This window comes from Suncus etruscus, chromosome 20 (genome assembly GCF_024139225.1).
Source record: "Suncus etruscus isolate mSunEtr1 chromosome 20, mSunEtr1.pri.cur, whole genome shotgun sequence".
Classification (NCBI taxonomy): domain Eukaryota; kingdom Metazoa; phylum Chordata; class Mammalia; order Eulipotyphla; family Soricidae; genus Suncus; species Suncus etruscus.
The window spans coordinates 12,744,882-12,765,553 of record NC_064867.1 but is presented as its reverse complement, the minus strand read 5'-3'; the positions used below and the strand labels follow the sequence as shown (position 1 = coordinate 12,765,553).

Genomic DNA, 20,672 nt, shown 5'->3' with positions numbered 1-20,672 from the left:
TCCTGACTAAATTCAAGTCATAGTTAAATGATTATACATGGGAACACTATATTCCATTCACCAATCGGTGAAGTATCAAACTTGGCCTAAAGAAAAGGATAGATTTAATTATATCAATTTATGGGCAGACAATATTTAATGATGGACTAAACAGTACAGTATAAACAAGTTGTGAGCAGTTAGAATACAATGAGGTGCTGGAACTTGCAGTTTAATAAAGATGATGGCCTGCCATGAATAAAATAGTTGGACAGAATCAACTCCATCAAAATGTTGCTTGTGTTGGCCTTTCTGCAAATATTTTATATAATCCTAAAATCGTATGTTGTTGTATTAATACTGTTAATGAAAATAACAATAGCTGGTTTTACTGTGTATCCCCCCTCAATAAAATTTGAACTTATGTTGATGGAACATTTTTCTCTAAGTAAAGACTTTACCAAATTTAAGTAGGAAATCCCTGTGACAAGAGTTCTATTTTATTTTTTTTTCATGTGTGTGTGTGTGTGTGTGTGTGTGTGTGTGTGTGTGTGAGAGAAACATACTACTACTCAGCCTCTACTGTAAGGTTGGTAGCCGTGAGAACTCCTTTTTTACATGTATCATGCTATAGAAGAAGAGTTCTATTTTTATATAAGGTCATGACAAATTTGCAAGAGTTTTAGGATTGAAGTATCATTAAATTCAGTACTTAATGAACAATAGATTCACATTGCTGTAAGAGTTTCTTTCAGGTTTGTGTCATTTATCTTATTAGTTTCAAAAGCATCTACTTCAAATTAGGGAAGCAATGGGTGTATTCCTGTTTACATGTAAAAGCTAAGCCAGGAATAAAGATGGGTTCTAAATTCTCTCAAATCCAGTATCAAATAAACAATAACCTTATTAGAATAACTAAAATAACCTTATTAGAAACAAAGATTTTAGAGGCTTGGATTTTATTGGAAAGCCACTAGTAAGGAAGAATTAGCATCATGAACATGGAATCCAGTCATTTTCTACCCTAATCCATTTGTTTTTTAATAGCCTCATTAACTTTTGTCTCATGAAAAGATCATGACCATAAAATTTATATCAAATAAAGGAGGATGTATTTTGGTATTGAAAGATGTCTGAGTCACTTAGGATGGCTCCCTGCCAACTCTTGGGTTATCTAACATCTGAGCAGCTCAAAGTTCATGTTAGCTGTTTGCATTAATCACCATAATTTGACTAACAAGCCCAAAGTGACAGCTCAGCAGCAGCAGGGCACTAGGGCCACCAACTGAACAGAGACGAGTATAATAAAGGAAAAGTAGACACAGAAAACCCCCTGTTCTCCTTTATGACTGAGAATTTCCAGTGTTGCTAAAAAGGGCATCAATGAATAAATCAAAAACTATCATGAAGGGAAACCCAAGTGGGAAGATAGCAACCACCATTTAATGCTTTTCTAAGCATGTTTTTATTTCTTTTTAACAATTTTCAACAGTTTCTATCTGCTGTTTGGCTTTAACTATATGGTAAAAATCTGCCTGAACTCCATAGTTTTCTTTGTTTGGATGATCAATAATTCAAGACTAATAATTTTGGTTCATATATATTTCTTTCTCCCCCCTTATAAATATATCCAACTTCTATTTCCAAGACTAAGTTAAAAGAATTTTTGAGAGAATTTTAGCAAAATAATAAGGATGACTTTATTTATAAGAAAACTGAAGATGGGCTATACCTCTCATCCATACCATTGCCTACACAACACTCTGCATCTACCTATGCAAAGGCAAAGAGAGATATGACCTTATTTAGTGCAGATCACTTACTTCTGAAGCAACTGATTGGTAGGACTCTTCCCTTATCCTATCATTTAATTAAATCAGGACTCTTTCTTGGACCCAAGTACATGATTTGGTCAAGTACTAGGAATATGCATTTTAAAAAGCATACTTATGTTCTTCCTTTAAGTGGACAGCTCAACATGTTAAATAGCCACTCAGCTCTTCAGTCAAGAGTTTTTCAAAAAAATCCCACTGTTTTGTGTGTGTTTTTTTTTTTTTTGGACTTTTGGGCTACACCCAGTGACACTCAGGGGTTACTCCTGGCCATGCACTCAAAAATTGCTCCTGACCTGGGGGACCATATAGGACACCAGGGGATTGAACCGTGGCCTATCCTGGGTCAGCCGCGTGCAAGGCAAACTCCCCACCGCTGCACCATTGCTCCGGCCCCCCAAAACCCCAATTTTTGACCTGAGTTTCCCAGGATACCAATTTGTGGTACTCTCTTTCCAACAAATGAGAAGCAAAACTTCTTAGAATATAAGATATTGGGCTTTATAATTTCCACCTGAAAACATAGTATGCATGGTTTTTCAAACATGTTTTATAGAGGAGCCTTTTATACCTATAGCACATGTTCTTCCATACAATCTAGTCTGGAAGTTCTTCATACCCACACAAGCCAATTTCCTTTTCTAGTTCTAGTTCTACATTTTGTTAAACAAACAATACATCAAACTTAAAGAGATAGTACAGGGATTAAGACACTTGCCTTACACACAATTTAAGCCACTTTGATCTCCATTAATGTATAGTTTTCTACGAAATCCCAATACTGATCCCTGAGCAGAGAGCCAGGAATAAACCCTGAACACAGTTGAGTGTCCCCCAATCAAAAAAAAGCAACAAAATTCTGTACATTAAAACAATTAAAATAAAATAAATATGATTGTGACCATGCTATCTAACTCTAATAATCCTTTTTTGTTGTTGTTGTTTTTTGAGGGGCCACACCCAGTGGCCTGGCTCTGCACTCAGAAATTGTTCCTTGCTCAGGGATCATATGGGGTGCCCGGAATCCTACCTGCATCTGTTCAGGGTCAAATGCCTTACCACTGTGCCACCACTCTGGCCTCTCATAATCATTTTAAAGGCAAAAAAAAAAAATACTATAGTTTATCATCTTGCTTGGATCTCACCTCTATGTCCTAGTACATTTGCTGAACATGCATAACTGATACATAACTGAAGCCTAATCCTTCTTATCTGATTTTTAACACCAGCTGCATTTCCCTGGGTGCTTAAAAAGATACTTCTTTCTTCAGAAGAGAGGACTTTCATAACTGCTTTTATTATGGTTATGCATTATGATTACTTCACATATCTATCTATAGTACATGTGTCACAGACCCCCAAGTTAATGTGTGCAAAGAAATATTTTATGTTATCTCCATAGCAGGTAGTTTGTTTTTGACTGATCCTTAACAAATATAATTTTTAAGTGTGTATCTTAAAGGGTAATTATAACACATTTCATGATAAGATTCTGGGTATTAATGAAAACATAAAAACAGATATGTCCATATTTTTTCAAGCCATAGTTGTCTTCATGTTCATAATTCTAGTTTAAAAGAAAAAACATGTTAACTCTATAACTAAAGCCTATCTTTTTATTTAATCCAAGTTTTGATTTCTGACACAAGAGCAATACATAGTAACCGAAAGTTCTCAGTTTTTCAAGTAGAAGTGGATCAGATAAAGAGAATCATTTTTATGAAGTCAGACTAGTCTATATGTATTTTTGAAAAAATGTGTTTTTTAAGTGCAGGTTATTGGCATTTGAAAGAAAACAAATCTTGCTGAGCACAGGAAGAGGTGCCTTCTCTTCTCACAGAGATTTCCAGGTTTGAGTCATCCTTGTCATTTCAGATTAACTGCCTAAAGCTGAGTCACAAGGCTGGGGTGAAGTGGAGGTTAAACTGAGTTTTGGAATTAATCTGGCAGTTCTAAAAGGTGGTCATTGCCCTGTGACCTCACCTTGAAGTTGATTTCATTCATTGTTTCCTCCCCAATTCTCTTTGCTGATTCCTTTTTATGGCTTTCCACATAAGATTTTTGGCTTTCTTCACTTTCAGAATTGAAAGTACATATAATGTAATTATATCAAACCAACTCCAAACATTTGGATTATAAAGCTTAAGAGCTACATTGAATTCCTCAATTTAGAGCAGTAGTCTGTTTCTTTTTTAAAGAACAACCGTTCTTCATCTTTATACTTCTTAGAATCATTATAAAGAATGAGTTGGTATGTGTACAATTTAAATTGGACCCAAGATCAAGTAAACTAGAATTTCTTATAAATATAAACAATAAATGTTTGCTACTAATAGCATCACTACCACAACTAATATTATTACTACCACCACCTCCTTTCCTACCACCACTACTACTAAAACTACTACTAGTTTTTCTACCATTACTACAGCTACTACCTCTTAGGATATTCTAGAATAAATGATACACAAGTGGTTTTTACCTGATAATCTTTGAAGTTATTGACACCTACTACACATTATTCATGTGTGTTCCTGAGCCATGCCAGGAAAAATTGCTCTGTACAGAGCTAGAAGTAACTCCTAGGCATCACCAGAGGTGGTCCACAAAGAAACACCAAAAGAAATATATATTCTCAGACATCACCTTAAATCTATAAAATAAGAACCTATATTTTCACAAGATCCCCAGTTAATTTTTATGTGCATTAATGTTTGAGAAACATTAGATGATATCATGTATTACATAATTGGGCATGCTAATTTGTCCCCTATGTAATGTTCTATTTTTGAAGATTTTGGACTGGATTCCAGTGAAAGAAACTTGTTCCCTTCAACTGTTAAGAACAAATATGTGGTGCAGAGGTTTTCTAGTTGTTCTATATTCTCAGAACACAAAATTAAGAGAATTAAACTCAAAAATGCATAATTAGCACCAATGGTTACTAGCAAGGGGGTGTTTTTTTGTTTGTTTGTTTTTTGGTTTTTTGGTTTTTGGGTCACACCCGGTGAGCTATGAGCTCAGAAATCGCTCCTGGCTTGGGGGAACATGTGGGACACTGGGGATTTGAACAGAGGTCAGTCCTAGGCTAGCATGGGCAAGCCTTATCACTTGCACCACCACTCCGGCCCCTGGTGTTTGTTTTCTTATGTTTATTCTACAAGTGTTAAAAGGCACATTAACATAAGGCATCTTATGTTTATTCTATAGGTTATGACATGATCAAAGCCAAATTGTGGACTCTATTTTAAGTTGGATTTCCACTGAAGTTGAGATGAATATTCCTGTGAAAGTGATTCAGAAAGTATTTCCCCCTCACCCCCCAAAAAAAACTGGGAATAAGAAAGAAAAGAGAAAGAAGATAAAGAAGCCAAGCAAGATCGGAATATAATAAAATTCCACATGGAAAACTTTAGTTCAATCTCTAACGAAACTTTAGAAAGTGGCAATTTCTTCCAATGAAAGCGTAGTTTCTGGATATTTAGTAAGGACATGAAAGTGTAGTTTCTGGAGATCTAGTAAGGACAAGTTTGAAGTGAAGAACCTCAGACTCTACACTAGTTATATTGAATAAGTAGCTGCATTTTAATCTAATTTCCTCTGAGCGATTCATAATCATACTCAATTTGAGGAAAACAAAGTTTCCCTAATTAGGAGAAAAATGATGAAATATTTATATTCTACTATTTTTTCAGTTCCTATATATGGGCATTTTCTCCCTGATTCTCTTAATAAAGTATTTATCAGTCTCTACATATGTAGGCAAAGAGTTTCAGTAGCCTGAGATTGACCCTTGACACATGCTGTTTCTCCCAAGTACTGGCTGTGAGTGAAAGTACACCAGGAATAGGTTTGCATAGAAATAGAAGAAAAAGACAAGCAAGGAAGGAGCAAGCAAGCAAGCAAGCAAGGGAGGGTAGGAGGGAGGAAGGGAGGGAAGGGAGGAAGGGATGGAGGAAGGAAGGGAAAGAGGAAGAAAGAGAGGAAGGAAGAAAGAGAGGAAGGAAGGAAGAGAGGAAGAAAGGAAGGAAGAAAGGAAAGAAGGAAGGGAGGGAGAGAAAGAGGAAGGAAGGAAGGAAGGAAGGAAGGAAGGAAGGAAGGAAGGAAGGAAGGAAGGAAGGAAGGAAGGAAGGAGGAAGGGAGGGAGGGAGGGAAGGAAGGGAGGGATGGAGGAAGGAAGGTAGGGAGGGAGGGAAGGGAGGAAGAAAGGAAGGGAGGAAGGAAGGGAGGGAGGGAAGGAAGGAAGAAAGGAAGGGAGGAAGGAAGGGAGGGAGGGAGGGAAGGAAGGGAGGGGAGGGAGGAAGAAAGGAAGGAAGGAAGGGAGGGAAGGAAGGAAGGATGGAAGGAAGGAAGGAAGGAAGGAAGGAAGGAAGGAAGGAAGGAAGGAAGGAAGGAAGGAAGGAAGGAAGGAAGGAGGGAGGGAGGAAGAAAGGAAGGTTAGGAGGTTGGGAGGGAGGGAGGTCTGAAAGGTGAGAGGGAAGGAGAAATGGAGGGAGGGTGGGAAGGAAGGAAGGAGAGAGGGAGGGAGGGAGAGAGGGAGGGAGGGAAAGAGAGGAGAGAGGGAGGGTGGGAGAGAGGAAGGAGGGATGGAACAAGGGAGAGAGAGAAGGAGGGAGGGTGTAGGTATTATGAATTCAGAGTTAACTTTCTATTTTCTCCAATATCTTTTTCCTCATTCTCTTTTCCTCACTAGCACATGTCTTTTCCCATCAAAGGACTCTGAGATCAAGTCAAGATAACAGGTCATCAGTGTACTGAGGTCTAACTACACAAGTTCTCAAATATTTCCTCCATTCTCCATCACCTTAATTTTGCCAAATCTTGAGTTATACTGTTATATTGTTATACTGCATTAAAATCTTTCAACTCAAATCCTGACTGCCATCATCACTTACCTTTCAGGGTGCCATGTGAAAGTTTCCTATTCTTGCTACCTTTCCTAAATCTTCTAGGTGGAAATAATGCTTCTTTTTTCATAGACATCTGTCCCCATAGCAGTGATTTCATATTTTCTACTTGCCTGGTTATGTTAGTGTAGTTATAGGATCAGTCATTTAGATAGACTCTGATTCATTTTATAATAAAAACTGAAATCTTAGCACATAATAGGTGCTCACACTTTTCTTTTTTCAAAATAAAATAAGGGCTCTAAGGTATTTTTCAAGTTACTTAAGATCTGGACAGGTTTTATAAATCTAGACATACACTTAATAAACGCAACAATTAAAACTATACTATAAGGAAGCAGAAGAGTCAGACAAATGCCTGAGCCTTTCATGCTATATATAGATGGAATGTCATTCAGTTAAGTGATAGCTTCCCTCAGCTGTTGTGGAAGCATTTATTTGAAATTAAGCAAACAGCTCCTCAAGAAATTTCATACAGTTCATGACAAAGCCAATTAATTACTGCTTAATATTTTATATAAAACACCAATGTTCATATTTGAAACTGTTTCCCAAATACAAGCCTCGAGAAGAGATGATGTTTGCGTTTACTAGTATCATCCCAGAACAAGTGCAACCTTTGTTAACTAAAATAATTAGCATCGGGTGGTCTGTTCTTTCTAAGCTGCAGGTATCTATCTCCCTCCCTAACACACACTCTTTCCTCTCTCATTTCTCTCTTTCCTTTTCTTCTCTCTCTCTCTCTCTCTCTCTCTCTCTCCTCTCTCTCTCTCTCTCTCTCTCTCTCTCTCTCTCTCTCTCTCTCTCTCTCTCTCTCTCTCTCTCTCTCTGGTTTAATTAATGCTAATGCATACTGTCCTACAAGAATTTGCAAGCTGTACTGAGAAATAATGCAGTGTTAGTTTTATAATTTAGTGCACAGAGCAAAAGCTTTTGTGCAAAAGCTTTGTAAACTGGGCCCATGGTCAAAAGGAGCAATTAGCACTTTGTTAGTATGCAATGATCTACTAATCTGTGCAGTCCCCAAAAGCAATTGTCTGTTCCATTTTACCCTCGTGTGCATTTTTTTTCCCAGTGTATACAGCACTGCTCCAAAAATAACACATTGCAAGCCTGATGCTGTAAATTGGGCTCATGATGATGAAGACATATCAATTAGAAAATATTTGTGGGGTGGGTAGGACCCATAAGGTTGGTCCTACAATTTTTAACGCAGGAAATTGGTCCACAGACTTCATGAGAAGCTGAAGTTCCTTACCTCTTCTTCATATTTCACAATACTTGTCTTTATCTAGAGAAGTATTATGGGAAGAATATTTGGTGGGAAAATAAGATTCCAAACGAGAATCGTTAACCCAAAATCACACTGATCTCGACTTCATTAACACTGCAGACTGATTTGCATTTAAACAGTACCATCCGTTCCTTCATTTAAATAGCACATAGACTCCATATAACAATTTGTGCCTGTTTTGGACTTCTCAGGTTCTAAGTGAAGCACGTGCTCATGCCAGGGTAATAAGACAAATAATAATAATAAAGTTCTACATTTTATAGTGACTCACAGTTCCCCATGAGATATTTCAGTTACACTGGTTCATATGAGTCTCACCATATGTGTGGGTAGGCATTAAAAATAATCTCTGTGCTGATGTGGAAATGTAGACTCAGAGAGGTTGGGTGACTTGTACAAAATCACACAGATGGTGCACATTTGTCCAGACTGAGGTCATGGGCTCTGAAGCCAGGTGAACTGCAGACACAGCTCTGTTCTGCTTCTGCATCACCCCCTGGTGATCCAACGTCTTTTTTAAAATGGAAATGATCGTTGTACTACTTGTATCAGGGAACTATTATCTCCATAGTGTAAATATAAATATAGAAAGTCTGATACAATATGTGCAAAGTCAGCATTAGCTTTTGTTTACATTATCATCACTATGACTAACACACTCTTAAATATGACAATTGTCCAAGATTTAAAGATCTCTAATAAATATAGCTCTTTCCTTAGCAAGGTTCATTTTCTTCAGGCTATACAATGGTCCTCAAACTACGGCCCGCGGGCCACATATTGTATTTATTCCCATTTTGTTTCTTCACTTCTAAATAAGATATATGCAGTGTGCATAGAAATTTGTTCATAATTTTTGTTTTTACTATAATCTGACCCTCCAACAGTCTGAAGGACAGTGAACTGGCCCCCTGTTTAAAAAGTTTGAGGACCTCTGGTTAATCCAACACATTTATGAAAATAAAAGAGAGTTGAAGGGAAAATTAATATTACCTTGGAAAAAATAGGCAGTAGGGTGGATGGTGAATATTGTTTTCCATTGTCATCATAGAAGAATATATATGTAACAAGCTGATAATTAGCTGAAGCACAATTTTTATTTTTACATAAAGAATCATTCTAGTGGAAAAAATGGGTTTTTCAAGAGTGTAGCTGATTACAAAAAGGATCACAACCAACAGCTTTACTTTTTTATCAGTAGTCCTTGTGAGTTGACTTTGCAGCTGAAGACATTTTTTTCAGCTTAGTGATTCTCAGTGACTTGTGGTTTGCTTTGGCAAATAGTGGAAGTAATGACCTGCCAGCTCTGAGTATAGGCCTCAAGATATTTTATAACTTCTGCTCTTGCTCTTGGAAAGCTGCCCAGTTTGCCTAAGCTAGCTTGCTAAAAGATGAGAGAAAGCCTAGTTAGGCCTTGTCCCAGAAGACAACAGTAATTCAGAAGCAGTCAGCAGTCATCCAGCTCATGGACACCTGACTGCATGTACAAAGAGCCCAGCTGAGTCCAAAAGAATGCTCCAGCTGGGTCCAGGTCACAGGGAATGGTGCTGTCTCAAGCTTTCAGGATGGTTTGCTACAAGTAAGAACTAATTGACAGTCGAAGGTGGGATATCTGACTTTTAAAATCCTTGAAGGGTGGGGTTAAATATATAGTACAATGGGTTAGGTGCTTGTCTTGCATATGGCCAATGTAGGTGCAACCCCTGGCATACCAAATGGTCCCACTAGCACAGCCAGGAGTAATTCATGAATGCAGAGCCAGGAGTAACCACTGAGTGATGCAAAGTGTGCCCCAACCCACCACCACCACAAAAATGAAAAAAAAAAATAATTGAAGCAAATATTGGTACCTCCCCAGTTAATAAATATTAAGAAAGTAAGAAAGAAAATTATATAGGACAGATATGAGAGACTTTAAAGTTTTCTTCTAAAATACTTCTTCTGAGTTAGTGAAATGAAGATTTAAACTCCAGCTAAAGGTTTATGTTCTGTTTGTAAAAAAAAAAAAAAAGACCCCACAATCTTTTTTTTTTTAAAGAAAAATATGGAACGCTTCACGAATTTGCGTGTCATCCTTGCACAGGGGCCATGATAATCATCTCTGTATCGTTCCAATTTTAGTATATGTGCTGCCGAAGCGAGCACCCCCACAATCTTTTAAGTATGCATTCAAACAAAATTATTAAGTACATATTGTCTTGAGAGCTAAGAAAATAAATTTATTTGTTAAAGAAAAGAGAATATTTGTACCAAATATAATTGTGCCTACATGGTAGATCCTTGGTAGTCCAGAAGACAAGTGTCAGGACTACTATTAATATATAAACTCAAAAATGCCCTTATAAAAATGTGCTATTATTTTTATGTAACCAGTGAAATTCTTCATAATTCTTTAAAATTTCTACTGATAATGTAAAATACCTAAGACACTATAAATTCCATGCAGGTGATATTTAACATTGTCTCACTTAGTGGACAATGACAAGAAAAACAATGTCTCTACATATTCAGTATAGATGTATCTCAAAAGATACAAAGTCAGACATAACTCAAAGTTGAACCCCATCAAAGACTAATAAAGAGCAGCATATAGAAGACAATCAACAAAACTAAAGACAGTCAATCAAATGAAGTTAGGTTGGACTATGGAAGACCAATGTTTTGTTATCTCCCTTGTCCTTTCTTCTCTGTCAATCCTTCCCATCCTTTCACCACACTAAAATACTCCAAACAGTTTTTAAACATGAAGATTTCAGGACCCCATCATATACTACCTGGGTGAGACTCTCTGGGAGCATAGGCCTTGGGCATCTCTCTGGGTTCTGCACATCCATGAAAAAAATAAAACTATATTGTCTGAGGCAGACAGACAAGTTGGAAAACGATAAGAGCTGAACTATTCAAAATCCATCTACTTTTTAGAATGAAATTTGAGAATAGAAAAGAAAAAAAAAACAAACATTAAATCTGTACTATGTGTTGGGAAGTAGTGTCATTTTAATAATGTTAATCACCCAATTCATGAGCAGAGGGTGTGTTTCCATTTCCTTGTGTCTTATTTATTTATTTATTGGAGCAGTTTTTTATAGTGAATTTCTTTCACTTCTTTAGTTAAGTTGATTCCAAGATACTTGATTTTCTAAGGCATAATTGTGAATAAGCTTGGTTTTCTAAATATCATTCTTCTCTTTTATTACTTATATATAAAAATAAATACATTTTTGCATATTTTTAATTAATTTTTTATTTTAACTTGTGAGAATAAAGATGCAAAGAAAGAGGACAAGGTAAAGTTTCAGTGGAAGGACAATCACCCATAAACAGAATTCTCAGTAGTCCCATTGCTGATATCTTAACTTTGAACTTTCAGCCAAAGAACATTAAGAAAAATAAAACAGAACCCATGACAATTACTTTGTCCCACAAGCCCCCAGATTGTAGTACATAATATTTCTTAGCAGCACACAAAGCAATCTAAAGACATAAAACTTATGTAACTCCTTAAACATTGAAGGCAAAGTACTTTTTTACATTTCCATGCACATGCATATTAGTTTAAGTTAACCTCAAAAGTTTAAGTGGGTTGTTTTTCTTAAGGATTAGAGTCCAAGGAGCACAGTAAAAATGGTGTTAGAGTGGCAATTATTGTTTGCACAGGCCCACCAAAATATGAGGGACATGGAAAGGAAAGGCCTTGGCCTAAATACAAGGAGACTCTACCCCTAAAGTTTCCTGGCATTAGACCAACTCTAGGCTCCAGGCAAACTAGTTTGTCCAATCCAGGTCATTGTCTTTAGTGCCAATACACTTGTATTTTTTCACACAGTTTCTGTTGTTGGTGTCATGTTTTTGTATTAAAGATCCTGGAATCTGCATATCCTATATTTCAGTCAGGATGGTGCAGAGCATTCTCTCGTTTCACCTCACAATTAAAGGGCAATGCAGAGAACCCTCTCCTGTAAGCAGGTAGTTGTTGTTGTCAAGTCTTTTTAGTGCTAAGGGAAGTCTCTTTTGAGCAGGTCGATGTCAGAGCCATGGTAAGGTCTTCCCTGGTAGAGGATTGCTTCCAGGTGTTGTTACCTACCTTGGATGTTTTGTAGATAGCTTCCCTGGTTCAGGGGTGAATGGAGGATGCCCATTCTTCTGAGGCCTGTGCCAGGTCATTATATCAGTGTTCAGGGTGTAAGGTCCAATTGCACTATGAGATTTGTGTGTTCCAATCTCTATTAGATAAGAACTTATTTGTATGTATAGTATTTTCCCATTTTAATGTGCCTATGCAAACAAGGAACAATGCCACGTGGCGTTATAGGCACATATGGAGGCCATAAGAATAAATCCAACAATCCCCATGACATGGTTCAATCATAAGCATTAAACTGAGGGACTCTTCCACCAAAATTCCTTATTGAACAGCTCAGAAAGAGAAGCCAAGATAAAAAGTGGGTAGAATCGTAACAGTAAAAGAATATTTAGAAAGAGTTATAGCTGTTAAAGAAAATACACATAAAGTATTCACAAGACATATGTGTCCATTTTATGTCTTTTGAAACAGTTGGGGGTTGTTAAATCCAATGCACGACTTTGGTCAGTGATTAGAACTGTGTAGAAAAAAGGGTAGTTGCACTGGTGATGGGTGGTGTTCTTTACATGACTGAAACCCAAACACAATCATGTATGTAATTAAGGTGTTTAAATAAATTAAAAAGAAAATTAAAAAAAAGAAAAGAAAAAAGGGTAAATGTGGGGTACTGATGGTTGGGGTTGAGAGAGTTAAGGAGTAATAATGAGCTTTGTAGGGGTGTGCGAAAGGGCAGAATCTGTTGGGGCAAGAGGTCGGTCTTGGTGCCTAACAAATTAAAGAACTGAGGGTAAAGAGGGTTAATTAATGGGAAGATAACAAATCCGGATTGGGAGATGAGGGAGTAGAAGGGGCTCTGGTGTGGAGGAAGAGAAATATATCAGAGGGGCTATATACATTGTATAGATGAATTGTTTATGGATTAGGCTTGGCAGTCAGAGAGGACCACTGTACAGGAAGTCAAGTCTACATATACTCTGATTTTAGCATATTAATTTTGGATCCTACCACTTTTCTATTCAAATCTATTGTTTCTTTTTTGGTAGCTTTTTGTATAGTCTTTAGGATTTTCAAAGTATCTGCAAACAGTGATAGCTTGACTATTTTGTTTCCTATCTGGATGCCCTTGATATCTTTTTCTTGCCTAATTGTTATGGCAAATACTTCCAGAACTATATTTAATAGAAGTGTCAAGAGTCACAAACTTTGTTTTGTGCCAGATCTTAGAGTTTTAGTGTTTTAGTCTTAGCCTTTTAATGTTTGTTGTGACTGGTGGTAAATAGCTTTGACTATATTAAGGGAAGTTCCTACAATTCCAATCTTCTTGAGAATTTTAATCATAAATAGGTACTGGATTTTATCAAATGTTTTCTTGCATCTATTGCTAGGATCATATAATTTTTTTCTGGTGTGGATATAAGGAGAAAGGGATTTTCATTCAGTGCTGGTGAGAATATAGACTGTTTCAGCCTTTTGGAAATAATATGGATTTTTGTCAAAAAATAGAAATTTGGGCCAGAGCAATAGCACAATGGTTAGTGTGTTTGCCTTCCATGTGGCCAACCAGGGTTTGAGCCACAGCATCCCATATGGCCCCAGGCCTGCCAAGAGTAATTTCTGAGCACAGAGTCAGGAGTAGCCCAAAAACCAAACAACAACTAAAAATTGAGTTTCTATGAGACCCAGACATCCTATTCCTAGAAATATACTCTAGGAGCCCAAATGCAATGTAGAAAAGATATCAACAAGAATTTGGAAACAACAAAAGTGCCTGAGAACAGATGAATGAATAAAAAAAAATTTCCATCTTTACCCATTTTTACAATGGTACATCTATACAATGGAATACTACACATTGTTAAGAAGTCAACAATAGGCCTGTCCAGTGGTTCCCAACTGTGAGAAACTGTGAGTGTTGCCTGTACGTGTTTTTCCACTGTCCTGTCTCCTGAAGCTCTTGGGAGTGGGCTGAAAAGGACCCAGAAAAAACAGTTCTCACAGAGGCTCATCCAAGGGCCGGAACACCAAGGAACTGTGTCCTACCATGAAAACCGGCTATCTGCAGTATTCTGCAGAAAGGCATGTCTCCTGTTTGTGATGTCAGGCTGGGAAAATCTACACCTGCCCAGTGGTTCCCGACTGTGAGAAACTGAGTGTTGCCTGTACGTGTTTTTCCACTGTCCTGTCTCCTAAACCTCTTGGGAATGGGCCGAAAAAGCCCAGAAAATTCTCTCTCCCAGAGGCTCCAGAAGAACACAGCTGCTCTGCTTTGTGTTCTTTCTAATGAAAGAATGTCACTGCAACAAAAAGAAAAAAAATCACACTAGGAACTGTGCTGGATCTCTGAACCCCAGCATCTCTCTCCAGACGGTCTTTTCTGCTGCATGCTCGGGCCTAAGATTTGGTTCTGCATGAGGCTTCATTCAAGGAGGGCTCCCCTTCCTTGGAGGCAAGTCAACCCGCTCAGAAAGGGTGGAACCAGAGGAGTGTGGTCGCGCACATCATTTAACCAATGAATACCACAACATGTAGAAAACCCCACAATACAAATGTGACAATGGGTAAACAACGCAGGCCAGCATCAGACATAGAGAATGAAGAGGGCAACTCTGATGACCGGAAAACGGCCAACCAACTAGTCAATCTCTCAGATAAGGAGTTCAGAGAAGAAATATAGAAGATGCTCAAAGAACTCAAAGAAACCATGGATCGAGTTAAAAAGAACACTAATAAGAACCAAGAAAATATGAAGACAGAAATCACAAAAATCCAAACTGAAATAACAGGTCAAATAACAGGTTTGAAAAACTCAGTAAACAAATTGAATGACAAAATGGATGAGCTCTCCAGCAGGGTAACAGAAGCTGAGGCTAGAATTAGTGCTGTGGAAGATGAGATAAATAACAACACCATATAGCAGGAGAGATTGGGGGAAAAAAACTTAAAGCAAACAAACAATGGAAAAATTAGTCAAAGAATGTGAACAGATGAAAATAGAAGTCTATGATAAGTTCAACAGAAACAATTTAAGAATCTTTGGAGTCCCAGAGATCCAGGAAGAAAATTACCAGGATGAATCAATGGTCAAGAATATCATTAAAGAGAAACTTCCAGAGCTGAAGAATATATGTAATCAAATCCTGCATGCCCGAAGAGTACCAACTAAAAGAGACCCCAGAAAAAATACCCCAAGGCACATCCTAGTCACAATGACGAATACCACAGATAGAGACAAAATTATGAAAGCAGCAAGATAAAAAAGGGAAATTACATTCAAGGGAACATTCTTGAGATTTACAGCAGACCTGTCATCAGAAACACTCAAGGCCAGAAAACAGTGGTGGGACATAGTGACAAAACTCAATGAAATAAATGCTTCACCTAGAATATTGCACCCAGCAAAACTCACTTTCAGGTTTGAAGGAAGAATACATGGTTTCACAGACAAACAACAGCTCAGAAACTTTACAGTCTCAAAAAAAGTCTTAAGAGAAAAACTAAAAGACCTACTTTAAGAGAAGACTGACCAAAAGACACACCAAACTTCAATATAAAGATGGCACTAAATCCCAGGACAATTTTTTCTCTCAATGTCAATGGACTAAATGCACCAGTTAAGAGACACAGAGTGGCTAAATGGATCAAAAAACTCAATCCAACCTTCTGCTGCCTACAAGAAATGCACCTGAATAGTCAGAACAAACATAGACTCAAAATAAAAGGCTGGAGGAAAATCATCCAAGCAAACAACACCCATAAAAAAGCTGGAGTGGCCATACTAATATCAAATGATGCAAACTTTATACTCAGGAAAGTTGTAAGGGACAAAGGTGGACATTTTGTATTAATCAAGGGATATGTAGAGCAGGAAGAAATAACTCTCCTAAACATATATGCACCGAATGAGGGGCCTGCAAAATTTTTAATACAACTTTTGACAAATTTGAAAAATAATATCAATAACAATACAATAATTGTGGGAGACCTCAACACGGCTTTGTCAACACTGGATAGGTCAACCAGACTGAAACCCAACAAGAATATACTAGACCTGAGAAGAGAAATGGAAGAAAGAGGTCTAGTAGATATATATAGGACACTCCACCCCAGAAACCGGGATACACATTTTTCTCCAATGTACATGGAAAATCCTCCAGGATAGACTACATGCTAGCACATAAAACATACCTCCATAATATCAAGAGGATAGAAATTTTGCTGGCTACCTTCGCTGACCACAAGGCTCTGAAATTATTTGTGAATTCCAAAGGGACACAGAAGAAAAAGGTTAACACCTGGAAGTTAAACATACTGAATAACCAGTATATCCGAGATGAAATTAAAGAGAAAATCAAAACTTTCTTGGAAACAAATGATAATAAAGACACAAACTATCAGAACTCATGGGACACAGCAAAAGCAGCACTGAGAGAAAAATTTATAGCTTTGCAAGCACACATCAGGAAGGAAGAAGGGGCCTATCTATGAATAGCTTAATGACGCAGCTCATAGAATTAGGAAGTGCTCAACTAAAGGACCCATAAATAGGGAGACAGAAGGAAATGACAAAGCTGAGAGCAGAAATCAATGAAGTGGAAACCCCCCAAAAATCCAAAAGATCAACGAAAGCAGAAGTTGATTCTTTGAAAAAATAAACAAGATTGATAGACCATTAACAAAACTAACAAAGAAAGAGAGAAACTTGATAACTTGTATTAGAAATGAAAAAGGGGAGATCACTATTGATATTGCAGAGATTCAAAGGGTAATCAAAAACTACTTTGAGAAACTCTATGCCACTAAAAATGAGAACCTGGAAGAAATGTATAAATTCTTGGACTCTATAACCTCCCAAGGTTAAATAAAGAGGATGTAGCATTTCTAAACAACCCCATCACTATTGATGAAATTAAAATGGTAATCAAATGTCTGCCCAAAAACAAAGGCCCATCCCCAGATGGATTCACTAATGAATTCTTTCAAACCTTCCAAGAGGAACTACTACCAATCCTGGCAAGACTCTTTCATGAAATCGAAAGAAGTCAACAATATAGTCAATACTGAAGTTATGAAATTTGCTTATAGATGAATATGCAGAGTATTGTGCTGAGTGAAATGAATCAGAGGGATAGATAAATGTTTCACTAATTTGTGGGATATAAAAATATGATAATATGGTAGTAATTCCCAAATACAATAGAGATGAGGGCCAGGAGGACTGGTCCATGGTAGGAAGATTGCCAAAAAGAGCAGGGGAGTGCAGTTAGGGCAGAGAAAAACCACCATGACAATGATAGTTGAAAATGCCCACTATAGACAAGAACTGGGTGCAAAATGATGATAAAGTGATATTACTAATAATATTGCAAACTACAGTCTAAAAGGGAAAGGAAAAGGAAGAGAGAGCCAGGGAGAGAGAAAAGGAAAATATCTGTCATAGATACAGGGGGAGGTCAAGGAAAAGGGCAAGCGAAAAACTTGGGGACATTGGTGGAAGGAAATGTGCACTTGGTGAATGGATGGGTGATGGACATTGTATGACTGTAACTCAATCATGAACAGTGTTGTAACTGTGTATCTCATGGTTATTCAATTAAAAATGTATTTAAAAATAAAATAAAGGGAAACTAAATTAAAAAAGAAACATACAGTAAAAAAAAATTCAGTTGCCTTCTCTTGACCCTCTGCATTTTTTTTCTTAACATGGCCTCTCTGCTTTTTCCCTGAGCACAGCCCATTTCCAACTGTCTTCTGCCAATATAATTTAAATTCTAAACTAAGAATCTATGTTTGTTCCTATTATTTTTCATACCATATTATTAAACGTTTACCTTCCTATCATTCGGCGACCTAATTGAGATATTCAATGATCAAATGAGAGACCAGCAAAGTGTAATCCATGTGCACAACCCAGCTGTCCCCTGATATTTTAGGTATAAAATAATCAGTAAAAAATTATTCTGTGGGGCTGGAGAGATAGCATGGAGGTAAGATGTTTGCCTTGCATGCAGAAGGACGGTGGTTTGAATTCTGGCATCCCATATAGTCCTGCAAGCCTGCCAGGAGTGATTTCTGAGTGTAGAGCCAGGAGTAATCCCTGAGAGCAATCGGCTGTGACCCAAAAACCAAAAAAAAAAAAAATTATTTTGTGACTTAATAAAACGATGCAAAATTCAAACTCAGTGTCCACAAACAAATATATGTTAGCACATATACATGATGCTTTGATTATCATCAGTATTATTATTATTAGTTTTTTGTGGCTGATTTTGAACCAAACACATTTGGTGGTCAGGTATTACTCCTGGCACCTCACTCAAAACTAGCTCCTGGCAGGCACGGGGGGACCATATGGGATGCCAGGATTTGAACCACCGTCTCTCTTGGGTTTGCTGCATGCAAGGCAAATGCCCTATTCCTGTGCTATCGCTCCGGCCCTTAGACCAAACACATTCTTAAAACAAAGCAGATGTAAGTAGATGTGCCAGATGCCTTTTATGTAGAATATCAAAATATTTGTTTGTTTGTTTGTTTGTTTTTTACTTTAAAAGTGTCTGATTCATGTAGCCAGAGTGATAGTGCAGCAGTAGGGTGTTTGCCTTGCACACAGCTGACCCAAGATGGACCTAGGTTCAATTCCCAACATCCCATATGGTCCCCCAAGCCAGGAGCGATTTCTGAGCACATTGCCAAGTGTAACCCATGAGTTGTCACAGGGTGTGGCCCAAAAACCAAAAGAAAAGGTGTCTGATTTATGCTTTTAAGTTTTTTAGTTTTATATGTCAAATTACTAATATCTGGGGCCAGAGATACAGATCAATGTGTGGAAATATATGTATGTATCTAGGATGCCAGTGCCAGAAAAACTCTAAAGTACCAGGAGCAATACCTGAACATAGGCTAAGAGTAACTCTTGAGCACTGCCAAGATTTAATCCAATTAATAACAACAACAACAACAAATAAAACGACACCTCAAGTTGCTAGTATATACCAAGCTGCCATGAAAGAAATTATTCATTGTATAAATGAAGCAAATAACTCATTGTATAAATAATTTGCCCTGTAATTTAAATGTTTTATAGTTTGATTTTATTAAAACTAGAGTGCCTTTATCTATTTACCTAGGAATAACTTTCTGTTATTCAGGTTAATCCCAAAAAAAGTCTGATTTATATAGCAATATCTAATATCATAATTAGTCAAGTGTATAATAAAAGTAATAAGACAAAGTCAGTATTTAGCCTCTACTCAAATTCTAATAGATTTATCTGGAACATAATTAATTCCTTTTGGCTTGAAACCCACTCTGAGTAACTACTGTATATTTGAATGGTTTACATTTTATGAATATGCAAAATGCTTTTGGAAACAGTAAAAATCAGATAGTTCACACCAATGACAAGGAGGCCCAGTACAGATTAGCACATTTCTTGGGAGGAAGGATTAATTGAAAAAAAAATGGTGTAAGTTGACTAAATCACCCTGTAAACTGTGCCCAGAGAGACACACATTGTTGATGGCAATTTTTCTATAAAGATACCATAACATATTTGGTAAACATTATGGGAGTTGCACTTGCAAGGGACCTCATTACAGCTTTTGGCTATGAAATCTTGGTGGAGAAGCTGGGTGAGACTGCTGGGTTTTCTGTGAGAACTGTTGAGTCTGTGGATTATTAAGGAGGTGAGAAACAGTAAATACATGGGGTTACACTGTACAGCACTTTCCTAATTCCATTCTGCTTTTGATGTTTGGACTGCTATAGACAGTAATTCTGAGCCTCAATCAGAACCTAGTGTATATATTTTGAAATATAATTTTTTTAATGTTTTGTATCAGGTTGTATGGAGGTAAAATATTTTAAAGGCATAGAAATGGAATTGGGAAAAGAAATAATAGATTGATAAATAACCTTTCAGTGTCACTTTCTCTAGCTTCCCCAACTGATGGTTCCACGAGAAAACAGAAAATTATTAAAAACCTAGTGGGAAAGGAAATCAAAAGTACTTTCTCTGCCATGGGGTTAGTATAAATATTCTTTAAATTTTTGTTTTGTTTTGTTTTTGGGTCACACCTGGCAGTGCTCAGGGGCTACTTCTGGCTCTGCACTCAGAAATCACTCCTAGCAAGCTCAGAGGATCATATGGGTTGCCGGGAATCAAACCCAGGTCTGTCCTGGGTCATCTGTATACAAGGAAAATGCCCTACCTCTGGGCTATAGCTTCAGCCCTAGTATGAATATTCTTATAAAGAAAACAATTGGTTTCATATCCCCACGCAATTTGGGGGGTGCGGTTTGGGCCACACTTGGCCGCACTCAGGGTTCACTCCTGGCTAGAACACTAACGAGTACCATGACAATGTTAATGAGTGAAAGAAGTAGAATGCCTGTCTCAAATACAGGGGTGTGAGTGGAGGGATATGAGATGCGTTGGTGGTGGGAATGTTGCACTGGTGCAGGAGGGTGTTCTTTTTTGTGACTAAAACCCAAATACAGTCATGTTTGTAATCACGGTGTTTAAAGATAGAAAAAAAAAAAAAACAAGAATGGTGAATGGAAAGATTTAAGATAGTCTT

General features: G+C 37.4%; 2 non-coding genes across 2 annotated transcripts; both read right to left on the bottom strand.

Moving 5' to 3' along the window:
• Nucleotides 1-526: 526 nt before the first annotated feature.
• LOC125998513 (small nucleolar RNA U109) lies at nucleotides 527-647 on the bottom strand. The gene has a single exon (XR_007492063.1). It is a non-coding gene; the product is annotated as a small nucleolar RNA U109 (small nucleolar RNA).
• A 9,403-nt stretch (nucleotides 648-10,050) lies between these two features.
• Nucleotides 10,051-10,157, bottom strand: LOC125998318 (U6 spliceosomal RNA). The gene has a single exon (XR_007491909.1). It is a non-coding gene; the product is annotated as a U6 spliceosomal RNA (small nuclear RNA).
• Nucleotides 10,158-20,672: the final 10,515 nt, after the last annotated feature.